We start from the raw sequence: 13,505 nt of genomic DNA on the forward strand, positions 1-13,505 counted from the left end.
CCTAGCCACCGAGGGCCACCACACCGCCCTAGACAGCAACTCCCGAGTTCTGGCAATACCCGGATGCCCTGCTGACCTCTTGGCATGGAATTCCAGGAACACTCGCTGTCTTAACCTAGGAGGCACAAACAAGAGACCTACCGGAAGGTCTGGAGGAGCCTGCTCCTGTGCTCTAAGGACTAATGATAAGAGGTCCTGGGTAATGCCCACTTTAATACATGATGGGGACACAATGGGCAATGGCTCCTCGGTGGTCTCTTGAACTGGAGCAAAACTCCACGAGAGCGCATCAGCCTTGATTTTTTTTGACCCAGGGCGATATGTTATCAAAAAATTAAAGCGAGCAAAAAACAAAGCCCATCGTGCCTGCCTGGCATTGAGCCGCTTCGCTGACTCTAAATATGCCAGATTCTTATGGTCGGTGAGAATTGAGACCACAAACTTAGCCCCCTCAAGCCAGTGTCTCCACTCCCCGAGTGCATCCTTTATAGCCAACAATTCCCGGTTACCCACATCATAATTCATCTGGGCAGACGAAAATTTACGGGAAAAGTAAGCACAGGGATGAAGGCAATTATCAGACACCCCCATCTAAGAGAGCACTGCCCCAATACCTATCTCAGAGGCATCCACTTCTACCACAAAAGGACGCTCTGGATCTGGGTGTCGCAGCACCTTGGCCGAGACAAATGCCCTTTTGAGACGGGCAAAGGCCGCTTTGGCCTCACAAGACCAGTGAGCAACATCCGCCCCTTTCTTAGTGAGTGCCACCAAGGGGGCCACCATAGACGAAAATCCAGCGATAAACCGTCTATAAAAATTCGCAAAGCCCAGAAAACGCTGAAGCGCCTTCAAACTAGTGGGCTGCACCCAATCCAGGACTGCCTGTACCTTAGAACCCTCCTTTTGGAAACCTTCTGAGGAGATAATAAACCCTAGAAATGCGATTTGCTGGACTTCAAACTCGCACTTCTCCAGCTTCGCCCCAAGCTGGTGGTCTCTGAGTTTCTGGAGGACTAAGCGTACATGCTTCCGATGTTCCTCCAGGGAATGAGAGAAGATTAGGATGTCATCTAGATAAACAACTAAGAATCTATCCAAATATTCCCTGAGCACATCGTTCATGAATTCCTGGAAAACTGCCGGGGCATTAGAGAGCCCAAAAAGCATCACCAAATATTCATAATGCCCTGAGTGGGTATTAAAGGCAGTCTTCCATTCATCCCCCTCTCTTATTCAGGTTAGATTGTAAGCACCGCGTAGGTCAATCTTAGAAAAAATGGGCATGATACTACAACATGACCTTTATTCCCACAGTACAAACACAAACCCTGCTGTCTCCTCCGCGTCTTCTCACGCGAGGAGAGGCGGGTAGCCCCAATCTGCATAGGCTCCTCGGAATATTCCTCAGAGTCTGAGGTTCCCTTGGGAAAAAAGGAAACTGCGGTCTCCCTTTCAAGCCTACGCTCTCTCAGCCGTCTATCCACCCGGATGTATAACTGCATGAGCTGATCTAAGCTATCAGGCGAGGGATATTGTACCAGTTGGTCCTTTATCTGGTCAAAAAGGCCCCTTCGGTACTGGTTTCTCAGGGCTGGGTCAATCCACTGGGTATCATGAGCCAACCTCCAAAACTCCGTACTATAAACCTCAGCTGGCCGCCGCCCTTGCTTAAGAACCGTAATCTGAGCCTCGGCTGAAGCCATCTTGTCAGGGTCATCATACAAAATGCCCAGTGCCGTAAAAAAAGCATCAACACTTTTAAGCGACGGACAGTCAGGCTGTAACCCATATGCCCAGACCTGTGGGTCTCCTTGTAGCAAGGAAATCACCATTCCCACCCGCTGAATCTCCGACCCAGAAGACTGGGGCCTAAGCCTGAAATATAGCTTACAGCTCTCCTTGAAACAAAAGAACTGCGAGCGATCTCCAGAAAAACGATCCGGGAGATTTACTTTCGGCTCCTTAACCCCTGAACTTGCCGCTGCTGCTGCGGGAGCTCCGCTAGCGGCCTGCGGGGTGTTCATTTTAATGGACATCTCATTAAATTGTCGAGTCAGGACCTGCACCTGATCGACCACCTGTTGCAAAGTATTTTGAGGGGTATGCTCCATATTCCCACAAAATTTCAACAGGAGTAAGGCTGCTGAATATGTTACGCACACCAGTGCTAACAGGAGTATAACGGTGTATGAACAGAGAGGGAAGCGAAGCAAACGAACTCACAGACAGTATAACATAACATAAACAGAAGGTGATGGAATAACTAATAAACACAAAGTGAACGGAGAAGCCCAAAGGCTCAGGAATTGGGTGTCTCCCTAGTGTCAGGAATGCTCAGATGGAATAGAGCGGACAATGAAGCGATGTGTAGTGATTTAACATGTGGAGCACCTGAAATTATGTTGCTAAGAGCAACAGAAAAAACCCCAAAGGGTTACCAACGGGTGTGGGAATAAACTCCTTGGTCAGAGATAGAAATATAGACACAAGGAGAGTATCCACAATCCTAACCACCACTTGCAGGGCACAGGTTCAGCTTACTGCCACTAAACTGACACCTGGACGCCCTGCACAGTGAGGGAGGATTAAGCAAGCAGGTCTGAGAGTACAGCCGCAAACCTGCTGGGTTCACAGAATAGCAAAAGAACCCCAGCAGGTCAAACAACTGACTCCAGTCTTACTGCTAGGTCCAGATTGGCAGAATGAAGTACCGAATCCCAAGGCCTATTCGCAGTAAGCAACAAGTAAATACAAAGTCACACAGTACTAGCTAACTCTCTGGAACTGACTAACAAACAAAGATTCAGCAGCATTTGCCTAGCCTGAGAGGATGGTTTATATAGCAGGTGCTGTCCACGCCCCACTCAGACCTCACAGACTGTGAGCACAAAACCAGCGCCGGATTCCCTGCCGTGCACAGAGCCTGTAACCACTACACCGTAAAAACCCGGACCGGAGTATCAGCTGCGCTCAGGTTACTTCGCTAACACTTGCCTCCCAGTTGCCATGGCGACGTGGCAGCACAGAGCAGAAGATCCTAACAGTACCCCCCCTCTGACGAGGGGTCAAAGAACCCCTACCACCGGGTTTATCGGGGAACTGCGAGAAGAAAGAGCGTATCAGTCTGGGGGCATAAAGATCACAACTGCGCACCCACGACCGCTCCTCCGGGCCATACCCCTTCCAGTGCACCAAAAATGACAGCCGACCCCGAACCATCTTGGAGTCAAGAACCCTTTCAACCACAAACTCCCTCTGACCCCGTATCAGAAGAGGAGGTCTTCCACTGGAAGAAAGATTACTAACCGCCAGTTTTAAAAGGGAATAATGAAATGTTTTATTGATACCCAATGAACGGGGCAGATCTAACTGAAATGCCACCGGATTGATAACCCTGGTGATCTTATAAGGGCCGATGAACCGGGGGCCAAACTTATGAGATGGTTGTCTCAACTTCAAATTCTTGGTGGACAACCAGACGAAGTCTCCTAATTTGAAGCTGCAGGGTCTTCTCCGCTTATCAAAAACCCTTTTGGTCACTAATGACACAGACACAAGGGCTTTCTTCACTTTCCTCCAAATACCCCTAAGGACCGAAACAACAGAGGAACCACCAGACGTGGAATCCAGGGGGTCAAAAGAATTGGCCTTAGGATGATGCCCATACACACAAAGGAAGGGAGAGATCCCTGTAGCAGAGTGAGCCGCGTTGTTATAGGCAAACTCCGCCATGGACAGATGAGCAACCCAGTCAGTATGACACTTGGAGACATAACACCTGAGGAACTGCTCCAAGGACTGGTTCACCCTCTCAGTCTGCCCATTAGACTGTGGATGGTAGCCTGACGACAAGCTCACAGAAATCTGGAGATCAGAACAAAATGCCCTCCAGAATTTGGCCACAAACTGGGATCCACGGTCAGAGACCACATCAAGTGGCAACCCGTGGAGGCGCACAACATGCTGCATAAATAACTCAGACAGGCGTCTGGCCGATGGCAACCCAACCAGTGGAACGAAATGCGCCATCTTCGAAAACCTGTCAACGACAACCCAAATGGCTGTCATCCCCGAGGATTTGGGCAAGTCCACCACAAAATCCATGGAAATGTGGGTCCATGGCTTAGACGGAAAAGAGAGTGGATGTAATGGGCCGACAGGAACCCCTCTAGGAGTTTTATTTCGGGCACAAATGTCACATGCCCGAACCCACTGATCCACATCCCTAGCCACCGAGGGCCACCACACCGCCCTAGACAGCAACTCCCGAGTTCTGGCAATACCCGGATGCCCTGCTGACCTCTTGGCACGGAATTCCAGGAACACTCGCTGTCTTAACCTAGGAGGCACAAACAAGAGACCTACCGGAAGGTCTGGAGGAGCCTGCTCCTGTGCTCTAAGGACTAATGATAAGAGGTCCTGGGTAATGCCCACTTTAATACATGATGGGGACACAATGGGCAATGGCTCCTCGGTGGTCTCTTGAACTGGAGCAAAACTCCACGAGAGCGCATCAGCCTTGATTTTTTTTGACCCAGGGCGATATGTTATCAAAAAATTAAAGCGAGCAAAAAACAAAGCCCATCGTGCCTGCCTGGCATTGAGCCGCTTCGCTGACTCTAAATATGCCAGATTCTTATGGTCGGTGAGAATTGAGACCACAAACTTAGCCCCCTCAAGCCAGTGTCTCCACATTCCCGAGTGCATCCTTTATAGCCAACAATTCCCGGTTACCCACATCATAATTCATCTGGGCAGACGAAAATTTACGGGAAAAGTAAGCACAGGGATGAAGGCGATTATCAGACACCCCCATCTAAGAGAGCACTGCCCCAATACCTATCTCAGAGGCATCCACTTCTACCACAAAAGGACGCTCTGGATCTGGGTGTCGCAGCACCTTGGCCGAGACAAATGCCCTTTTGAGACGGGCAAAGGCCGCTTTGGCCTCACAAGACCAGTGAGCAACATCCGCCCCTTTCTTAGTGAGTGCCACCAAGGGGGCCACCATAGACGAAAATCCAGCGATAAACCGTCTATAAAAATTCGCAAAGCCCAGAAAACGCTGAAGCGCCTTCAAACTAGTGGGCTGCACCCAATCCAGGACTGCCTGTACCTTAGAACCCTCCTTTTGGAAACCTTCTGAGGAGATAATAAACCCTAGAAATGCGATTTGCTGGACTTCAAACTCGCACTTCTCCAGCTTCGCCCCAAGCTGGTGGTCTCTGAGTTTCTGGAGGACTAAGCGTACATGCTTCCGATGTTCCTCCAGGGAATGAGAGAAGATTAGGATGTCATCTAGATAAACAACTAAGAATCTATCCAAATATTCCCTGAGCACATCGTTCATGAATTCCTGGAAGACTGCCGGGGCATTAGAGAGCCCAAAAAGCATCACCAAATATTCATAATGCCCTGAGTGGGTATTAAAGGCAGTCTTCCATTCATCCCCCTCTCTTATTCAGGTTAGATTGTAAGCACCGCGTAGGTCAATCTTAGAAAAAATGGGCATGATACTACAACATGACCTTTATTCCCACAGTACAAACACAAACCCTGCTGTCTCCTCCGCGTCTTCTCACGCGAGGAGAGGCGGGTAGCCCCAATCTGCATAGGCTCCTCGGAATATTCCTCAGAGTCTGAGGTTCCCTTGGGAAAAAAGGAAACTGCGGTCTCCCTTTCAAGCCTACGCTCTCTCAGCCGTCTATCCACCCGGATGTATAACTGCATGAGCTGATCTAAGCTATCAGGCGAGGGATATTGTACCAGTTGGTCCTTTATCTGGTCAAAAAGGCCCCTTCGGTACTGGTTTCTCAGGGCTGGGTCATTCCACTGGGTATCATGAGCCAACCTCCAAAACTCCGTACTATAAACCTCAGCTGGCCGTCGCCCTTGCTTAAGAACCGTAATCTGAGCCTCGGCTGAAGCCATCTTGTCAGGGTCATCATACAAAATGCCCAGTGCCGTAAAAAAAGCATCAACACTTTTAAGCGACGGACAGTCAGGCTGTAACCCATATGCCCAGACCTGTGGGTCTCCTTGTAGCAAGGAAATCACCATTCCCACCCGCTGAATCTCCGACCCAGAAGACTGGGGCCTAAGCCTGAAATATAGCTTACAGCTCTCCTTGAAACAAAAGAACTGCGAGCGATCTCCAGAAAAACGATCCGGGAGATTTACTTTCGGCTCCTTAACCCCTGAACTTGCCGCTGCTGCTGCGGGAGCTCCGCTAGCGGCCTGCGGGGTGTTCATTTTAATGGACATCTCATTAAATTGTCGAGTCAGGACCTGCACCTGATCGACCACCTGTTGCAAAGTATTTTGAGGGGTATGCTCCATATTCCCACAAAATTTCAACAGGAGTAAGGCTGCTGAATATGTTACGCACACCAGTGCTAACAGGAGTATAACGGTGTATGAACAGAGAGGGAAGCGAAGCAAACGAACTCACAGACAGTATAACATAACATAAACAGAAGGTGATGGAATAACTAATAAACACAAAGTGAACGGAGAAGCCCAAAGGCTCAGGAATTGGGTGTCTCCCTAGTGTCAGGAATGCTCAGATGGAATAGAGCGGACAATGAAGCGATGTGTAGTGATTTAACATGTGGAGCACCTGAAATTATGTTGCTAAGAGCAACAGAAAAAACCCCAAAGGGTTACCAACGGGTGTGGGAATAAACTCCTTGGTCAGAGATAGAAATATAGACACAAGGAGAGTATCCACAATCCTAACCACCACTTGCAGGGCACAGGTTCAGCTTACTGCCACTAAATTGACACCTGGACGCCCTGCACAGTGAGGGAGGATTAAGCAAGCAGGTCTGAGAGTACAGCCGCAAACCTGCTGGGTTCACAGAATAGCAAAAGAACCCCAGCAGGTCAAACAACTGACTCCAGTCTTACTGCTAGGTCCAGATTGGCAGAATGAAGTACCGAATCCCAAGGCCTATTCGCAGTAAGCAACAAGTAAATACAAAGTCACACAGTACTAGCTAACTCTCTGGAACTGACTAACAAACAAAGATTCAGCAGCATTTGCCTAGCCTGAGAGGATGGTTTATATAGCAGGTGCTGTCCACGCCCCACTCAGACCTCACAGACTGTGAGCACAAAACCAGCGCCGGATTCCCTGCCGTGCACAGAGCCTGTAACCACTACACAGTAAAAACCCGGACCGGAGTATCAGCTGCGCTCAGGTTACTTCGCTAACACTTGCCTCCCGGTTGCCATGGCGACGTGGCAGCACAGAGCAGGAGATCCTAACACACAGTGACCACCAGTATACTATATATAGCAGTACGGTACGGAAGGCCACTGCTGTACCTACCTCTATGTCGTCATTAAGAATACTATCCATATACATTCTATACCTGTGGTGCATTTTAGTTTTGCAGAATGCTGACAGTGACCACCAGTATATATAGCAGTACGGTACGGAAGGCCACTGCTCTACCTACCTCTGTGTCGTCAAGTATACTATCCATCCATACCTGTGGTGCATTTCAGTTGTGCGCAGTATATATAGTAGTAGGCCATTGCTATTGATAGTTACTGGCATATAATTCCACACATTAAAATATGGAGAACAAAAATGTGGAGGTTAAAATAGGGAAAGATCAAGATCCACTTCCACCTCGTGCTGAAGCTGCTGCCACTAGTCATGGCCGAGACGATGAAATGCCATCAACGTCGTCTGCCAAGGCCGATGCCCAATGTCATAGTAGAGAGCATGTAAAATCCAAAAAACAAAAGTTCAGTAAAATGACACAAAAATCAAAATTAAAAGCGTCTGAGGAGAAGCGTAAACTTGCCAATATGCCATTTATGACACGGAGTGGCAAGGAACGGCTGAGGCCCTGGCCTATGTTCATGGCTAGTGGTTCAGCTTCAAATGAGGATGGAAGCACTCATCCTCTCGCTAGAAAAATGAAAAGACTTAAGCTGGCAAAAGCACAGCAAAGAACTGTGCGTTCTTCTAAATCAAAAAATCCCCAAGGAGAGTCCAATTGTATCGGTTGCGATGCCTGACCTTCCCAACACTGGACGGGAAGAGCTTGCGCCTTCCACCATTTGCACGCCCCTGCAAGTGTTGAAAGGAGCACCCGCAGTCCAGTTCCTGATAGTCAAATTGAAGATGTCAGTGTTGAAGTACACCAGGATGAGGATATGGGTGTTGCTGGCGCTGGGGAGGAAATTGACAAGGAGGATTCTGATGGTGAGGTGGTTTGTTTAAGTCAGGCACCCGGGGAGACACCTGTTGTCCGTTGGAGGAATATGGCCATTGACATGCCTAGTGAAAATACAAAAAAAATCAGCTCTTCAGTGTGGAAGTATTTCAACAGAAATGCAGACAACAGGTGTCAAGCCTATACATCTGGCCATGATATAGGCAAAGGAGGTGGAATGCACCTGTCTCAAGCGCAGTGGAGAATGATTTCAACGTTGTGCAATGTTCTGCAACCTTTTGAACTTGCCACACGTGAAGTCAGTTCAGACACTGCCAGCCCGAGTCAGGTCATTCCCCTCATCAGGCTTTTGCAGAAGAAGCTGGAGGCATTGAAGGAGGAGCTAAAACAGAGCGATTCCGCTAGGCATGTGGGACTTGTGGATGGAGCCCTTCATTCGCTTAACCAGGATTCACGTGTGGTCAATCTGTTGAAATCAGAGCACTACATTTTGGCCACCGTGCTCGATCCTAGATTTAAAACCTACGTTGTATCTCTCTTTCCGGCAGACACAAGTCTGCAGAGGTTCAAAGACCTGCTGGTGACAAAATTGTCAAGTCAAGCGGAACGCGACCCGTCAACATCTCCTCCTTCACATTCTCCCGCAACTGGGGGTGCGAGGAAAAGGCTACGAATTCCGAGCCCACCCGCTGGCGGTGATGCAGGGCAGTCTGGAGCGACTGCTGATGCTGACATCTGGTCCGGACTGAAGGACCTGCCAACGATTACTGACAAGTCGTCTACTGTCACTGCATATGATTCTCTCACCATTGAAAGAATGGTGGAGGATTATATGAGTGACCGCATCCAAGTAGGCACGTCAGACAGTCCGTACGTATACTGGCAGGAAAACGAGGCAATTTGGAGGCCCTTGCACAAACTGGCTTTATTCTACCTAAGTTGCCCTCCCTCCAGTGTGTACTCCGAAAGAGTGTTTAGTGCCGCCGCTCACCTTGTCAGCAATCGGCGTACGAGGTTACTTCCAGAAAATGTGGAGAAGATGATGTTCATTAAAATTAATTATAATCAATTCCTCCATGGAGACATTCACCAGCAGCAATTGCCTCCAGAAAGTACACGGGGACCTGAGATGGTGGATTCCAGTGGGGACGAATTAATAATCTGTAAGGAGGGGGATGTACACAGTGAAAGGGGTGATGAATCGGACGATGATGATGAGGTGGACATCTTGCCTCCGTAGAGCCAGTTTGTGCAAGGAAAGATTGATTGCTTCTTTTTTGGTGGGGGCCCAAACCAACCAGTCATTTCAGTCACAGTCGTGTGGCAGACCCTGTCGCTGAAATGATGGGTTCGTTAAAGTGTGCATGTCCTGTTTTTACAACATAAGGGTGGGTGGGAGGGCCCAAGGACAATTCCATCTTGCACCTCTTTTTCTTTCATTTTTCTTTGCGTCATGTGCTGTTTGTGGAGTATTTTTTTGAAGGGCCATCCTGCGTGACACTGCAGTGCCACTCCTAGATGGGCCAGGTGTTTGTGTCGGCCACTAGGGTCACTTAGCTTAGTCACACAGCTACCTCATTGCGCCTCTTTTTTTCTTTGCGTCATGTGCTGTTTGGGGAGTATTTTTTTGAAGGGCCATCCTGCGTGACACTGCAGTGCCACTCCTAGATGGGCCAGGTGTTTGTGTCGGCCACTAGGGTCGCTTAGCTTAGCCATCCAGCGACCTCGGTGCAAATTTTAGGACTAAAAATAATATTGTGAGGTGTGAGGTGTTCAGAATAGACTGAAAATTAGTGGAAATTATGGTTATTGAGGTTAATAATACTATGGGATCAAAATGACCCCCAAATTCTATGATTTAAGCTGTTTTTTAGGGTTTTTTGAAAAAAACACCCGAATCCAAAACACACCCGAATCCGACAAAAAAAATTCGGTGAGGTTTTGCCAAAACGCGTCTGAACCCAAAACACGGTCACGGAACCGAACCCAAAACCAAAACACAAAACCCGAAAAATTTCAGGTGCACATCACTAGGACTCGCGTGTAGTCACGGTGTGTCTCCCGGCTCTCAACGGCAAGCCGTTGAGAGCCGGGAGACACACCGCGACTACACGCTGCACGATCTTGGAGAGCAGCGGCTGCATGTGGATCCGAGCAGCGTTAAGGAAACAGCTGACAACCTCTCCACACCCTCCACACTGAAGTCAGTATACGGCTTCATTTCTACTGCACCTCCGGAGCCCTTTTTCACTCACAGGACCTACCAGCGGCAGTTTGCCACAGACAGCTCCTACAGCAGGATTGGTATTGGTATCGTATGAACTCATACCTTATACCTAAAAACTAGAGATGAGCGGGTTCGGTTCCTCTGAATCCGAACCCGCCCGAACTTCAGGTTTTTTACACGGGTCCGAGCAGGCTCGGATCTTCCCGCCTTGCTCGGCTAACCCGAGCGCGCCCGAACGTCATCATCACGCTGTCGGATTCTCGCGAGGCTCGGATTCTATCGCGAGACTCGGATTCTATATAAGGAGCCGCGCGTCGCCGCCATTTTCACACGTGCATTGAGAGTCATAGGGAGAGGACGTGGCTGGCGTCCTCTCCGTTTAGAGAAGAGAGAGACACAGTATTTTGGGGAGCATTATTAGGAGGAGTACTACTATACTGTATACTACTATACTACTTGCTGAAGTGATATTTATAGATTAGATAATAGATAGTGTGACTGTAAGTGTATTATCTGACTTGTGGGGGAGACACTGACAGTGGGGAGCAGTTAGAGTCTGAGAGCAGGACTCAGGAGTACATATAACGTACAGTGCACACTTTTGCTGCCAGAGTCAGTGCCACACTGCCATTGTTGTGACCACACTGACCACCAGTATAATAATATATTTTGTGATTGTCTGCTTAGGCCTCGGAGTACTAGTTGCAAGTTGCAACGTGACCTGAAGTGACCACCAGTTTAATAATCAATCACCACCAGTTTAATATATATATATATATATATATATATAATTGTATATAATATATATATATATATATAATATTGTATACCACCTACCCGTGGTTTTTTTTTTTTTCATTCTTCTTTATACATACTACTATAGTAGCTTACTGTAGCAGTCTGCGGTGCTGTGCTGACCTGACAGTGTCCAGCAGGTCCGTCATCAGTCATTACATAATAAATATATATAGTACCTGTCCGGCTGCAGTACTAGTGATATTATATTGATTTCATCTCATTATCAATAATTTATCATCCAGTTTAGACTCTATATTAGCAGCAGACACAGTACGTTAGTCCACGGCTGTAGCTACCTCTGTGTCGGCACTCGGCAGTCCATCCATAATTGTATACCACCTACCCGTGGTTTTTTTTTTTTCTTTCTTCTTTGTACATACTACTATAGAGTATAGTAGCTTACTGTAGCAGTCTGCGGTGCTGCTGAGCTGACAGTGTCCAGCAGGTCCGTCATCAGTCATCATTACCTAATAAATATATTATCTACCTGTCCGGCTGCAGTACTAGTGATATTATATATACATACATATATATATTGATTTCATCTCATTATCAATCATCCAGTCTATATTAGCAGCAGACACAGTACGTTAGTCCACGGCTGTAGCTACCTCTGTGTCGGCACTCGGCAGTCCATCCATAATTGTATACCACCTACCCGTGGTTTTTTTTTCTTTCTTCTTTGTACATACTACTATAGTATAGTAGCTTACTGTAGCAGTCTGCGGTGCTGCTGAGCTGACAGTGTCCAGCAGGTCCGTCATCAGTCATCATTACCTAATAAATATATTATCTACCTGTCCGGCTGCAGTACTAGTGATATTATATATACATACATATATATATATTGATTTCATCTCATTATCAATCATCCAGTCTATATTAGCAGCAGACACAGTACGTTAGTCCACGGCTGTAGCTACCTCTGTGTCGGCACTCGGCAGTCCATCCATAATTGTATACCACCTACCCGTGGTTTTTTTTTTCTTTCTTCTTTGTACATACTACTATAGTATAGTAGCTTACTGTAGCAGTCTGCGGTGCTGCTGAGCTGACAGTGTCCAGCAGGTCCGTCATCAGTCATCATTACCTAATAAATATATTATCTACCTGTCCGGCTGCAGAACTAGTGATATTATATATACATACATATATATATATTGATTTCATCTCATTATCATCCAGTCTATATTAGCAGCAGACACAGTACGGTAGTCCACGGCTGTAGCTACCTCTGTGTCGGCCCTCGGCAGTCCATCCATAATTGTATACCACCTACCCGTGGTTTTTTTTTTTTCTTTCTTCTTTGTACATACTACTATAGTATAGTAGCTTACTGTAGCAGTCTGCGGTGCTGCTGAGCTGACAGTGTCCAGCAGGTCCGTCATCAGTCATAATTACCTAATAAATATATTATCTACCTGTCCGGCTGCAGTACTAGTGATATTATATATACATACATATATATATATTGATTTCATCTCATTATCAATCATCCAGTCTATATTAGCAGCAGACACAGTACGTTAGTCCACGGCTGTAGCTACCTCTGTGTCGGCACTCGGCAGTCCATCCATAATTGTATACCACCTACCGGTGGTTTTTTTTTTTCTTTCTTCTTTGTACATACTACTATAGTATAGTAGCTTACTGTAGCAGTCTGCGGTGCTGCTGAGCTGACACTGTCCAGCAGGTCCGTCATCAGTCATCATTACCTAATAAATATATTATCTACCTGTCCGGCTGCAGTACTAGTGATATTATATATACATACATATATATATATTGATTTCATCTCATTATCATCCAGTCTATATTAGCAGCAGACACAGTACGGTAGTCCACGGCTGTAGCTACCTCTGTGTCGGCACTCGGCAGTCCATCCATAATTGTATACCACCTACCCGTGGTTTTTTTTTTCTTTCTTCTTTGTACATACTACTATAGTATAGTAGCTTACTGTAGCAGTCTGCGGTGCTGCTGAGCTGACAGTGTCCAGCAGGTCCGTCATCAGTCATCATTACCTAATAAATATATTATCTACCTGTCCGGCTGCAGTACTAGTGATATTATATATACATACATATATATATTGATTTCATCTCATTATCAATCATCCAGTCTATATTAGCAGCAGACACAGTACGTTAGTCCACGGCTGTAGCTACCTCTGTGTCGGCACTCGGCAGTCCATCCATAATTGTATACCACCTACCCGTGTTTTTTTTTTTTTTCTTTCTTCTTTGTACATACTACTATAGTATAGTAGCTTACTGTAGCAGTCT

Source organism: Pseudophryne corroboree, chromosome 2, assembly GCF_028390025.1.
Source record: "Pseudophryne corroboree isolate aPseCor3 chromosome 2, aPseCor3.hap2, whole genome shotgun sequence".
In the NCBI taxonomy this organism is placed as follows: domain Eukaryota; kingdom Metazoa; phylum Chordata; class Amphibia; order Anura; family Myobatrachidae; genus Pseudophryne; species Pseudophryne corroboree.